This window comes from Arachis ipaensis, chromosome B6, assembly GCF_059453495.1.
Source record: "Arachis ipaensis isolate K30076 ecotype BB chromosome B6, ASM5945349v1, whole genome shotgun sequence".
In the NCBI taxonomy this organism is placed as follows: domain Eukaryota; kingdom Viridiplantae; phylum Streptophyta; class Magnoliopsida; order Fabales; family Fabaceae; genus Arachis; species Arachis ipaensis.
Genome location: NC_142441.1, coordinates 22825527 through 22839276, shown reverse-complemented (window position 1 = coordinate 22839276; position 13750 = coordinate 22825527). Strand labels below are relative to the sequence as shown.

The 13750-nt window shown below is 36.9% G+C and overlaps 1 pseudogene across 1 annotated transcript; it reads left to right on the top strand.

Moving 5' to 3' along the window:
* Positions 1 to 5438: 5438 nt before the first annotated feature.
* Positions 5439 to 8345, top strand: LOC107646158 (subtilisin-like protease SBT1.5 pseudogene; annotated as a pseudogene). Its single transcript, XR_015885866.1, has one exon. The product of XR_015885866.1 is annotated as a subtilisin-like protease SBT1.5 pseudogene (transcript).
* The last annotated feature ends 5405 nt before the right edge of the window (positions 8346 to 13750 follow it).

Below are 13750 nucleotides of genomic sequence, written 5' to 3'. Positions count from 1 at the left end.
AATGAAAAAGCACAGAGTTCTCATAGCTACCCAAGCTTCCTGAGTTCTTCTCCTTCAATGATATTCATTTAGTCTTTTTTCTTAGTTTTGTCTGTTTAAGTCTCATGGTGAAAAAGGCAAACATGGTGAGGTTTGTAAGAAAAAGACAGTGAGAGAAAAAAGGTAGTGATCAAAATTAGAGAAAAAGTCATAGATATCTCAGAGTTTCTTTGTACATCTTTCCGTTGTGAGTCATGATCCTGTGGGGATTTTCTTGCAAGTTGGGTTAGCACTTTGCGGTTGAAAGCTAGGTTTTGAGTCCTAGTCAAATTCAAATTGGGTGTAGAATCTAGATTTGTCCCAGATAGGAATGGGTAGTTTCTAGGGAGATATTGATGTTTGTAATATTGAGAAAACATAGTGAAATTCTATCATTGTTGTGATGGAGACTAGATGAAGACCACATTGCACCTAGTAGCTGAACCAGGATATATCTGGTGTTAATTCTTCTTCCCTACTCCTTTCTCTGTTTCTGTTTATCAGGAGACAAAAAATAAAAATTTCTCTCAATTCGACACAAGACAAAACATAAGTGTCTCTCAACTCAACACGAGACAAAAAGCAGAAATATCTCCTGAAGTTCCCTTAAAAGTCAGAAAGTAATATTCATCAAAAAAGGGCTAAGATTCAACCACATTCTCTTAGCCACTGATTACCATCAGTATGTATTCTTTTAAAACCTGTCTGTTGAGGCTTTGATGTATTTTTGGGAGAGATAGAAAACTACTGTTATCAACTGATTTTAATTCTGTACCCTAGTCGGCCTAAACTTCGCGGGTCGCGACTAGTGGCTATATATATATTGTTTTATCTTATGTTTCTCTACGGCTTTATCTTTATATCGTTTTAGTTCATGCTTTATCTTTGTTTTGTTGTCGATACGAGAGTGTTATGACTTCGCGATTTTATTTTCACTCATTTTCAGGATTTTCGAGTTAATACTCCTTTCAATTATACTTATATTCATGTATTAAAAATCCACCTGAGAGTCATACCGTAATATCATTGACTTATGACTCGAATATTAGGGTGTTACATTACGGCGGTTGCCCCATTCCTCTACCCATCCCACAAGTAACACTCTCCAGTCATGAAGTTGCACTCCACGAAGAGTGATGCAATGCTCTGCCGATAGAATGTCTTTTGCTATCGGGGGGGGGGGGAGGAGTTGTGCATACCCAAACTAATGCATCACTCGATTCGTAAGGTGCCATTTGACACACTTGAACGACAATAATGGAACAACGATGTCACACACTTCAAGGTATCCATGTAGCTCGTCGGGTATGATCAATCCTTCGTACGGCCGCCACACAAACTGCCACATATTATTAGAAAATTAGAACCCTAATAATAATGTTTAGATCCGGGAATCACATGAATCCTAAATATTTACCTCGTCCATGTAGCCTATTTCGTGCCTAAATATCGCTGCGGTCTTCGATAACTAAGCTGTTATTCATGCGGAAAGACTCCACTTGAAACATGGTTCATTGAAAAAATTAAAAAAGGCAACATGATTCAAATATGCATCGTCAATATAATGCACAAGTAAAATAGGAACTGTTACCTCATGGCAACTGGTATCTGTGCTGGCGGAAGGTACTGTCTCAGTACAAGCGCAATACACGACAGTCACTCCCATGGCCAAACAAACAACAGATTTAGAGGGTCATCCATCTCCTTAGTATCATACCGTGATGCACAACATAGTGCCTTGTAAAGATGTGCGAGACATGCTGACTCCCAACTATAAGTATGGATCCGCTTAAAATTGCGAAGCAACGGTAGATACTTCGCGTGGGCATATGCCAACTTATCCGTGAATAGGGTCGAACCCAACAAATAGAAAATCTGGCATTTGACGTATCTCTGAGTGTCCAATGGCTCTGCGTCTCTGATGCTGCGAACCCAACCCAGCTTTATAAGATTTCGAAGAACTACTGACAACCGGTTCATGACCGAATATCGCGATACTCTGGCTATGTAGGAAGTCACTACTACTATCTGTCCAGCCACTCACAGGCTCTCCATCAATGATAGGCCAAATATATGAGCGACATCTTCCAGTGTCATCGCAGTAACCTCACCCATCGGCAATAAAAAGGTATGAGTTTCTTGTCTCCACCTTTAAACTAGAGCAACTAATAAGGGGTAAAATCCTCTTATCACCCCAATCCTAAAAACATAGTAGAATCCCATTGAGTGTAAGTAGTTTTTGACCATCGGATTCCATGTCTGCGGTGGATCCAGTTTACGAACCATTAAATTCCTATTAGGCTGGTTCAACAAAAATATATTTATTCAATAAATATTAGTTTAAATAAATAAAAATTATTACAAATAAATATTTATAATACTAATTTACATCAATATAAATATTGTTATTTCTAATCGTAAATAAAAAACAGTTATTTATTTAAATATTATAAGTAAATATTTATATTTATGTTTTAGAATAAATATAAATAATTTTTATTTTTGAAAATAAATAAATATTTAATAATATTTATTTATTTATCAATGTTTAAATTCTTTATTAAATGTATAGAAAAATAATCCCATTATAACAAAAGAATTCAAAAAAATTATATATTCACATTTAAAATAAAATATGAATATATTAGACAAATTAAAATATTATTCGAAAATATTAATAAAATACAAAAAAATAGGGCAATTCACCTAAATAAATTGTTTCACCTTCAAAATTACGCAAATGCATTGTTTCTAAAATGAAGACGCAAATGCATTGTTTCCTATATCTATGGAAACTGCTACTGTTAGTAGCGATTTACACAAAACACAGAATCCGCTGCTGCCAGCCGCGGATTACGTTGAGTTGTGGCAGCATGAAAATCGCTGTTGCTTGTCGCGGTTTCTGTATGATTATGGTTGGTCATAAACCGCTACTGTCAGTAGCGATTTATGTGCATTGGGACACGTGTGTAAACCGCTAGAGGTAGCAGCAGTTTACGTTGAGTATGAAAACAAATAGTAAAACTAATTTTTATCTAAAAAAATAATTACAAAATAAATAATTAATGTTATATTCTATTTAAATAATATCATAAATAAAAAAATTTAATTTATCATTTCACAATATAATTTAAAAAATATAAATATGCATGTAATAAATTTTTTATTTGTATTTATTATTAAAAGTGAGACCAAATTACAAATTAAAAAATACAATACTCAAAGAATTAAATTATATAAACCAAGACTAATTTTTTTTATTCTCATCTCTTTTAAAATTTATAAATAATAAAATAATTTATTTTTAGCCAAAAGTTCATGAGTTTTAAAAGGGATGAAGATAAAAAAAAAAGGAATGAAGATAAAAAAATTATTTTATAGAAAAAAATGTATGCTTTAGTGAATTTTTTACTAAAAAAAGATTATTTTATCAGTCATGAGTTTTAAAAGAGATGAAGATAAAAAAAAATTAGTCTTAGTTTATATATTTTAGTATTCTGTGAGTATTCACTCTTTGATTTGCTATTTAGTCTCATTTTAATAATAAATACAAATAAAAATTTATTACATGCATATTTATATTTTTTATTTTATTCATCAAAATTATGATGCTATCACTATTATTTATCCAATCAATCAACTATAAAATACAAGTAGTTTTTATTTTTTGGCATAAGACAACAAAGTTGCACAATAAAAAAAATTCATTTAGCTAGAACCTGAATTGCAAATCAGCAGCAAAGAATACAACCCATGTTCCAAACTCTCCGATTCTCCTTTGTATGGTTGATATAAATAAAAGAGAATGAATTGATTTTTAAAGAAAAAAAATATATGATTTAGTGAACTTTTGGCTAAAAATAAATTATTTTATTATTTATAAATTTTAAAAGAGATGAAAATAAAAAAAAAATTAGTCTTGGTTTATGTAATTTAATACTTTGAGTATTGTATTTTTTTATTTATAATTTGGTCTCACCTTTAATAATAAATACAAATAAAAAATTTATTACATGCATATTTATATTTTTTAAATTATATTGTGAAATGATAAATTAAATTTTTTTTATTTATGATATTATTTAATAGTATATACCATTAATTATTTATTTTGTAATTATTTTTTTAGATAAAAATTAGTTTTACTATTTGTTTACGCATGTGTCCCAATGCACATAAACCGCTACTGACAGTAGCGGTTTATGGCCAACCATAATCATACAAAAATCGCGGCAGGCAACAACAGCGTTTTCATGCTGCTACAACTCAACGTAATCCGCGGCTGGCAGCAGCGGATTCTGTGTTGTGTAAACCTCTACCGCCAGTAGCGATTTCTATAGAAATATGAAACAATGTATTTGCGTCTTCGTTTTGGAAACAATACATTTGCGTAATTTTAAAAGTGAAATAATTTATTTAGGTGAATTGCCCAAAAAAAATAATACTAAGATAATAATAACAATACTATATTTCTATATAATACTAACAATAACAAAAATTACAAAAATTTAAATACATAAAAAATAAAATTTATCAACTTATATAAATTAAATGATCCAAATAATTACGTACTATTTTTTGAAATAAATATAAACTAATAATTTTTTTTTATATTTACTCTTTTTTTTAACACACTAAACTCTTTTTACTTCTTCCTCACTTCATTTCTTCTCTCTTTAATACAGAAAGCTCGCTACACATAATGCATGAAATGGGTATTGAGGGGCTCAATTTATAGAGAGCTTCAGCTGGGGTGAAGGAACTGTTTCCTGCATGCATGCAGACAGCCTCCAACACGCTCACCTCGTGTTGCTGCAGCTCCTTGGGAAGGCGTGAAAACCTCTGCAACGTTTGCTTGATTTACCGGCAACACGCCCAACGCTTGTTGCCAGGGAGCTTCCACACCTGCTAGCTCGCCACATCACTCCGCCCACCGCGTGTTGCCAGGGAATTATCGCTGATGGAGCCTGGGACCACGCCCCCGCGTGTTAAACCTAACACCTAGAAAACGGCAAAACACCTTTCTCTCTAATATTGAGCAAAAATACCAATGTGTATTCTGTATTTTTGTTTTCATCCATTAATTATTTTTTATTCAGCATTATAAATTTAATATTATCATTTAATTTAAAATTAAAAAAGAAATAAAATAGAACTAACTTTAAACTCATTCATATTATTAAAATAAAATAAAATTGACATAGACTAAGAATATTCATTTATTCTTATATAATCCAAATTTTAGTTTTATTTTATTTTATTTTGTTATATTTTATTTATTGTTCAATATATTAGATAGTAAAATAGTAAATAGTAAAATCTTAATTAAAAGAAAAATAAAATTTACGGCAAACATAATAGAATAGAAAAAATGAGTGCACCTAAGAATTTGTTTCTCAAAGGCAAATCCCCACCCCAACCATGTCGTCTGTTGTGGTGAAAACTGAAAACCTGCAACAGGAAGAACAAGACGACTCCCGTCCCGGTACAGTGTTGCATTATTATTAGTTTATGAAGAAGCAGCCAAGAAAACTTTTCCAATCGTAAATTGGAAAGTAATGGAAAAAACAAAAAAGGGCCCATTTTGAAATAACTCTTTCAAGTTTCTACACTACACACTAGGCACGAGTACAGATTCATTATTCATTGATTTAACACACTCTCAAGTCTCACCATTACTTCCCACTCAGTCCCAACCGCTGCTCCAATGGCTCCTTGCCACACCCTCCTCTTTTTCATCCTCACCGTCACAGCAACACTTGCTGCCGCTTCCCCAGAGAAGAAGAGCACCTTCATAGTGCAAGTCCACCACGAAGCCAAGCCCTCCATCTTCCCAACCCACAAGAAATGGTACGAATCCTCTCTTGCTTCTATTACCAACCATGCCATTGCAGCTGAAACCACCACCATCGCCGCCTCCGCCGCCGTCCTTCACACTTACGACACTGTCTTTTACGGCTTCTCAGCAAAGCTCTCACCTTTACAGGCCCAGAAGCTGGAATCCCTGTCCCACGTCGTCGCAGTGATCCCGGAGCAGGTCCGCCAACTCCACACTACCCGCTCGCCGCAGTTCTTGGGCCTCAAAACTGCCGACAGGGCCGGCCTCCTCAAGGAGACGGATTTCGGTTCAGATCTCGTCATTGGAGTCATTGACACCGGTATCTGTCCCGACAGAGAGAGTTTCAACGACCGCGACCTCGGCCCTGTTCCTCCCAACTGGAAGGGCAGCTGCGTCGCTGGAAGGGACTTCCCCGCCACCTTGTGCAACCGAAAGATTATTGGGGCTCGCTACTTCTCCGCCGGCTACGAGGCCACCAACGGCAAGATGAATGAGACCCTTGAGTACCGTTCTCCCAGGGACTCCGATGGCCATGGCACCCACACCGCCTCCATCGCCGCTGGCAGGTACGTTTTCCCTGCCTCTACCCTCGGCTACGCCAAGGGAATGGCTGCCGGCATGGCCCCCAAGGCCCGCCTCGCCGTCTACAAGGTCTGCTGGAACGGCGGTTGCTTCGACTCTGACATTCTCGCAGCTTTTGATGCCGCCGTCGCCGACGGCGTCCACGTTGTCTCCCTAAGTGTTGGAGGCGTGGTGGTGCCCTACTACCTGGACGTTATCGCCGTTGGTGCTTTCGGGGCCTCCGAGGCTGGCGTGTTCGTGTCTGCTTCCGCCGGAAACAGCGGCCCCGGAAGTCTCACCGTGACGAATGTGGCCCCTTGGATGACCACGGTGGGTGCAGGAACCATAGACAGAGATTTCCCGGCAAACGTGAGGCTGGGGAACGGCAAGATAATAAGAGGGGTCAGCGTGTATGGGGGACCGGGTCTCACTCCGGGGCGGCTGTACCCGCTTATGTATGCGGGGGGCGAAGCTGGCGGAGACGGTTACTCTTCTTCGCTTTGCATGGATGGCTCCTTGGATCCTAAGATGGTGAGGGGAAAGATTGTGGTGTGCGAAAGAGGCATCAACTCCAGAGCAGCCAAAGGTGAGGTGGTCAAGAAGGCAGGAGGCATTGCTATGATACTGGCCAATGGAGTCTTTGATGGTGAAGGCTTGGTGGCCGACTGCCACGTCCTCCCCGCCATCTCCGTGGGCGCTCGCGGAGGCGACGACATCAGAAAATACATCTCAGCGGCGTCACAGTCGCGGTCACCACCCACAGCCACAATAGAGTTTGAGGGTACAAGGCTTGGAGTGAGGCCAGCCCCAGTGGTGGCATCTTTCTCTGCTCGTGGGCCCAACCCCGAATCCGCTGAGATTCTGAAGCCCGATGTGATAGCTCCCGGGCTCAACATCCTGGCTGCATGGCCCGATAATGTTAGCCCTTCTGGGGTTGCCTCCGATGAGCGCAGGACTGAGTTCAACATTCTTTCAGGCACTTCAATGGCATGTCCCCATGTTTCTGGTTTGGCTGCACTGCTGAAGGCGGCCCACCCTGATTGGAGCCCCGCCGCCATCAGGTCCGCCCTCATGACCACTGCTTACACCGTCGACAACACAGGAGGTGCAATGCTGGATGAGTCCACTGGGAACGCCTCCTCTGTTTTCGACTATGGTGCTGGCCATGTTCATCCCGAGAAGGCCATGAACCCTGGCTTGGTTTACGACATCTCCGCCTATGATTATGTGGACTTCTTGTGCAACTCCAATTACACTGCCAAGAATATCAGGACCGTCACTAGAAAGGGTGCCGACTGCAGCGGTGCCAAGATTGCCGGTCATGCCGGCAATTTGAATTACCCATCCCTGTCTGCTGTGTTCCAGCAACACGGGAAGACACAGATGTCCACGCACTTCATTAGGAGCGTGACCAATGTAGGGGACCCAACTTCAGTTTACAAGGTGACCATTGCAGCTCCGGAGGGAATAACAGTCAGAGTGGAGCCGGAGACTCTTTCTTTCAGGAGGTTGGGTCAGAAATTGAACTTCCTAGTGAGAGTGGAAGCCCGGGCAGTTAAGCTTTCGCCCGGGAGTACGAGTGTGAAGAGTGGTTCCCTTGTTTGGTCTGATGGCAAGCACACTGTCACAAGTCCCTTGGTTGTCACAATGCAGCAACCTCTCTAGTCTTCAATACTCGCCAGTCTTGTTTTTCTTTATTCCAGGTTTCGGTGTACAAATTTTACCTCTTAGGTCTACTACATGTATCATAGATATTATAGAATGCCTTCCCTTTATCAAGGATTTTTGTTTTAAGAACTTTAATTTCTTGTAAAATTAAGAATGATGCTTGTTGAAAGACAAGGATGATGGAACTATCCATATCCATGTCCCATGTGACCACCAGTTGGGTTTTCTTTTAGTTCATTGCTAATTACTAGTTACTAAATCATATTCTATGAAAGATTTGGTGAGCGCATATGCACAGAAATGGTAGTGTTATATTGGATCCTTGCAGCGCACAAGATTGTGAACCAAAAATTTCTTGAGAGTGGACAGGCTGATAATGACAAACAAGACAAGAATTCCCGTGGTTATGTGGGGGGTTAGGTGACCCTCATTGCGCCTTTCTGCTGACAAATGTATTTCTCTTAGATCTCATTAATATTGTTAGGGCATTGATAACATGGATACCACCCATCTTGGTATCACTACGTAAGTGCCTATACACGGTATGTGTAGGGAGTCAGACTCACACATTAAAAATTAAAATAAAACTAGGAATTGAAAATGAAATTAATTGAAAGTGAAAGAGCTGGCAAGGATGTGAGAGAGAGAGAGATAGAGACAGGTGGGAGATGATTTTTCAGAAATGGTAGGAGACACGAACTTGACAAGTTGTCATCATTTGGGCGTGAGAAAAGTTTTTAGTTTATATAATAATAAAAAAATACATATTTTTGCAAGATTTTACAAACTAGATTGATTATCAAACCGATATAATAAGGGCACTCTGTTATATAGCCCTCTATTATATATATTAAAATTGTATAGAAAGAATATAAATTTTTTTATGATTATTTTTAATTATTTGATTATTATTAAAAATATAGGTCCTAATTTTTTTAATTTCTATTTTATCCCATAGAAAAAAAGATTTGTAAACTTACATTTTTATCATATAATTCGTCTTATAAATATATTAGTTCAATTGATTCAATCGTAGTTCAATTGGAATTACCATTTTGTAATAAAATTTGGAAATGTTTAGGGGGTCAGCAACTTTTGTATTTTCTGGTTAACACTTAATCATTAAAACAAAAGTAAGTGATCTCCTACCATTAGATGTAATCTCACACCATTAAAAATACTATTGATAGCTAATTGATGGTTACAAAATACCAAAATTACTGGCCCCTAGCATTTCTCATAAAACTAATTCAGAAATCCGTTGTTAGATAATTAAATCAAGAACATTCAAGAATAGTATAATACAACACTAGAATATTAAAAAAAATTCAAAATCAAATTAAATTGGAATTAAAAATCAAGTTGCACCATAAATTAGAAGATGGTAAAAACTACAAAAATTATAAGTGATGAACTAGAAGTTAGAAGAATCACAAGTCAAGCTTTATCTCCTAGTCAAAATTAGAAACTACAAATCAAGTTGAAAGAATCATGAAGCATATATATATATATATATATATATAAAGTTGCACTCATCACCTCCATACTAGAAGAATCATAATTGCATTGGAAGCTTTAGGATTGATGACTAAAGAATTTGAAGTAAAATTGAACAAGAAATTTGACTAGTCAAAGTTTCTACTTGTTTCTTGAATTATTATAACTAGTGCTTAGTTGTTATAAGAATTATTATTTTATTATAAAAGTTTGCCTATATAAAGGCTTCATATGTATGTTGTTAATTATCTTTCCATGAATCAAAGTGCTTAGTGTTTGTTTCAAAAATTCTTCCTTATATTCTTATGGTTGTTAGTAAGTTTGAGTGATGAAAAATATGGTAGTGTCATTCATGTGAGTGAGTAATTTTAGGGTCAATAAAGTGTGAGTATTTTACTTTCATTTGGTATCAGAGCTGGTTAATCCACCACTTGGTGTTTGAAAGTTTGTGAGGTGTGAGAGAATTCTCACATAGTTGTTTATTCATAGAGTTAGTATGGCAAACACTTTGATGGGATACTTTGATGTCTACCTATTTAAAAGCTCAAAATCTGTAGAATTTTATTGAACCGGGTTTACAAAAAGGAGCAGATGCTACCCAACAGAGAAGAGATCAATTGGCGTTATCTCAAATTCATCAAAGTGTAGATTATATGGTATTTGACAAAATAGCAAATGCCAAAAGTGCAAAAGAAGCATGGAATACGTTGAAGCTGTCATATAAAAGCGTAGATAAAACACAGCAAGCAAAGATACAGTCTTTCAGAAGAGAATATGAAATGTATGAGATGTCTAGCTCAGAAACTGTTGAGCAATATTTTACTTGTGTTACAGATCTTGTCAATTAGATGAGAGTCTATGGAGAAGATATGCTCGATAGCAAAGTGGTGAAAAAAATTCTTCGCACCATGCCGATGAAGTATGACCATGTAGTGACTACGATAATAGAGTCCAACGATATGGATACCATGACGATTGCAAAGTTGTAAGGAACCATAGAAAGCCACATCAGCAGAATACTGGAAAAGTCAGAAAAATCAACCGAGGAAGCCCTCAAAAGCCGAGTGAATTTAAACAATATTGTAGAATCAGGCTGTACACAAGAAGGATGAGGTCGTGGTTTCAATCTTCAAAATAGAGGTAGAGGAAGTTTCAGAGGTAGAAGTCGTGGCAATTACAACCAAGGAAGTTATAATAATTTTACACCACCTAATCAAGGAAGAAGGGGAACAAATTTCAGACCTGTCAACCGAGGAAGAGGTTGAGGCAATTTTTATCAAGAAATAACTAATTTCAACTGATTTCAATGTGGAAAGTATGGATACAAAGTAGCAAATTATAGATTCAAAATGATGAATAACAATCAAACACACGTTGCAGAAAATCAGCATCAAAATACTGATGATAATCTTGGTACTCATACTTTATTTTTTACAAGTAATTCATGTGCTGAAGATGAAAATGTATTGTACTTGGATAATACCTGTAGTAATCATATGACTGGTAGAAAGGAGTTATTTTCTTCACTAGATGATTCAGTTAAACTATTATTAAAGTTTGGTAATAGTACAAAGATCCCTATTGAAGAAAAATGGCACATATCAATTAGATTGAAGGATGGTTCCTTGAGTTATATTTCTAATATTTTCTATGCTCCTAAACTTGATTACAATTTACCAAGTATGGGGCAATTATCTGAGAAGGGATATAAGATGATAACTTATCGTAGATATTGCACTGTGTTTGACAACAATAGAAGGTTCATAGATAAAGCAAAGATGACTTCAAATAGAATGTTTTGGTTAAAAATTCAACATGTTAATCCCTCTTGCATGAGTTCTATGATACTTGATGATAACTGGTTGTGGCATATGCGGTTTGGACATTTTCATTTTTCTTGCTTAAACTACCTATCAAAAAAAGGACTTGTTTCTGGTCTACCACGGATTCATATTTCCAATTGTTTTTGTGAGATTTGTCAACTGGAAAAGAAGCATAGAGATATATTCCCTACAGAAAAGTCATGGAGAGCTAGAAGATTACTTGAAATTATGCATTCATATCTCTGTTTTGTAGAAATTCCAAGCAACGGTGGTAACAGGTACTTTATCACTTTTATTGATTATTTTAGTAGATATACATGGGTACACTTTCTGAAGCAAAAATAAGAAGCATGTGATATCTTCAAGACATTCAAGGCGTTTGTCGAAAAACAAAGTGGCTGTAAAATCAAAATTCTCAGAACAGATAGAGGAACAAAATATCTTGCATGTTCAGAACACTTTAAGCAACACAGAATTCAACACCAACTAACAACTAGATATACTCCTAAATAAAATGGAGTTGTTGAAAGAAAGAATAGAACCATCATAGATATGGTCAGATGCATGCTCAAGTCAAAACAAATGCCTAAAGAGTTTTGGACAGAAGCAATCGCAATAGCAGTTCATATTTTAAACAGGTGTCCAACAAAAAGCATTCGTGATAAAACTCCAGAGGAAGCTTGGAGTGGAAAGCAGCCTTCCATTCATCATTTCAGAGTCTTTGTGTGTATCTCTTATGCATGCCCACGTACCAGATCAATTAAGGAAGAAGTTAGATGACAAAGGTGAGAAGTCTATCTTTATTTGCTATAGCACAGACTCAAAAGGATACACGTTGTATAATTCAAAAACAAAAAAAGTAATCATCAGCAGAGATGTGACGTTTAACGAGAAAGGCATGTGGGATTGGGACACAAAGACAGAAAAGCAGCCGATTGTAATTTCAAATACATGTGATGATGAAGAAGAAAGACAACCGGACACAACCAAACAACCAAAATCATCTAGAAGACCTCAAAGAGAATGGAGACTACCTGTTAGATTAGCATATTATGAAGTTGGCAATGAGAATTATCCATCCGATGAAGAAATTATAAATTTTGCTCTATTTTCAGATTGTAAGCCGTTGAACTTTGAAGGAGCTTCTAAAGACAACAATTGGAAAAAAGCAATGGATGAGGAAATTCATGCCATTGAGAAGAATGACACATGGGAGCTGACAGAGCAGATAAGAAGCTGATTGTAGTAAAGTGGGTACAAAACTAAGTACAAACCCAACGGTGAAGTTGATCGTTTCAAAGCAAGATTAGTTACTAAGGTAGCGTTTGTTTGCAGAGACTGGAACTGAGACTGAGAGATAGAGACTCAGCATTATGTTTGTTGAGCTAAAGACTGGTACTTAAATTTCTGTCTCTGTCTTTAAAATTTTAGTATTTCAGTACCTCCAAAAAGTAGGGACACTGGAGACAGAAAAATTTAAAGACGGGGACAAAAATTTTAATTATAATTTGTACCTAAATTACCCCATTCTAATTTTATAATTCCAAAATTACACTTAATGTAAATCAGGGCTTCTTGATCAACCCTCGGGACTCCATCTTCTGATTCTTCTCATTCTTCTTCGAAACAGCCACTGCAGCCCCTCAAGCATTCTTCTTCAAGACCAGCCACCTCGTCGCCGCTGGCCTCACTACCGCTAGGTAAGTGAGTTGCCGCTTGCAAGTTCATCTTCGTAGCCCCCATCTTCTCATCTCCTATTTTCTCCTTCACAGAAAAATTGAAGAACGAAGCTGCCGCCTCTCCCCGATTACTGTCCACCTCAACCATCAACTCCTCGTCCGAACTGCTCTGACCCAGGTTAGTTTTATACAAATGTTGTTTAATTTATTGATTCCTTTCATCTTTTCCGTTGTGCCCTAATCTTTGGATTTGTTCGTGACCTAGCATTGGGACTTTTCTCTTCTTGTGATAATCAATTTGATCTGTGGATTTAACCGTTATTTGTGTAATACTTAAATCAAATTTGTTTGTATTTGAAAGGTGTATTTGTACTCAGAACCTCTTTGCTTGGTTTGTAATTATTTTTGTTGATGGTGTGAAGTAGTAGCATTGAAGTTGAAGAAATTCTTTGCCTGGTGTGGATTTGTTCGTGACCTAACTAATCCATTTATCTCAGCTTTATAATTAATGAGTCTATGATGTTTACTTCCTTTTAAGTACCACTAATTGGATCATTACTCAATTCATTAGCCTAACTACATCTATTTGTTGATTTCATTCTGGATTATACTTTTTTTCCAATTTTTTCATGTCTGCGACTGCTATTGTTCCATGTCTGCACAGA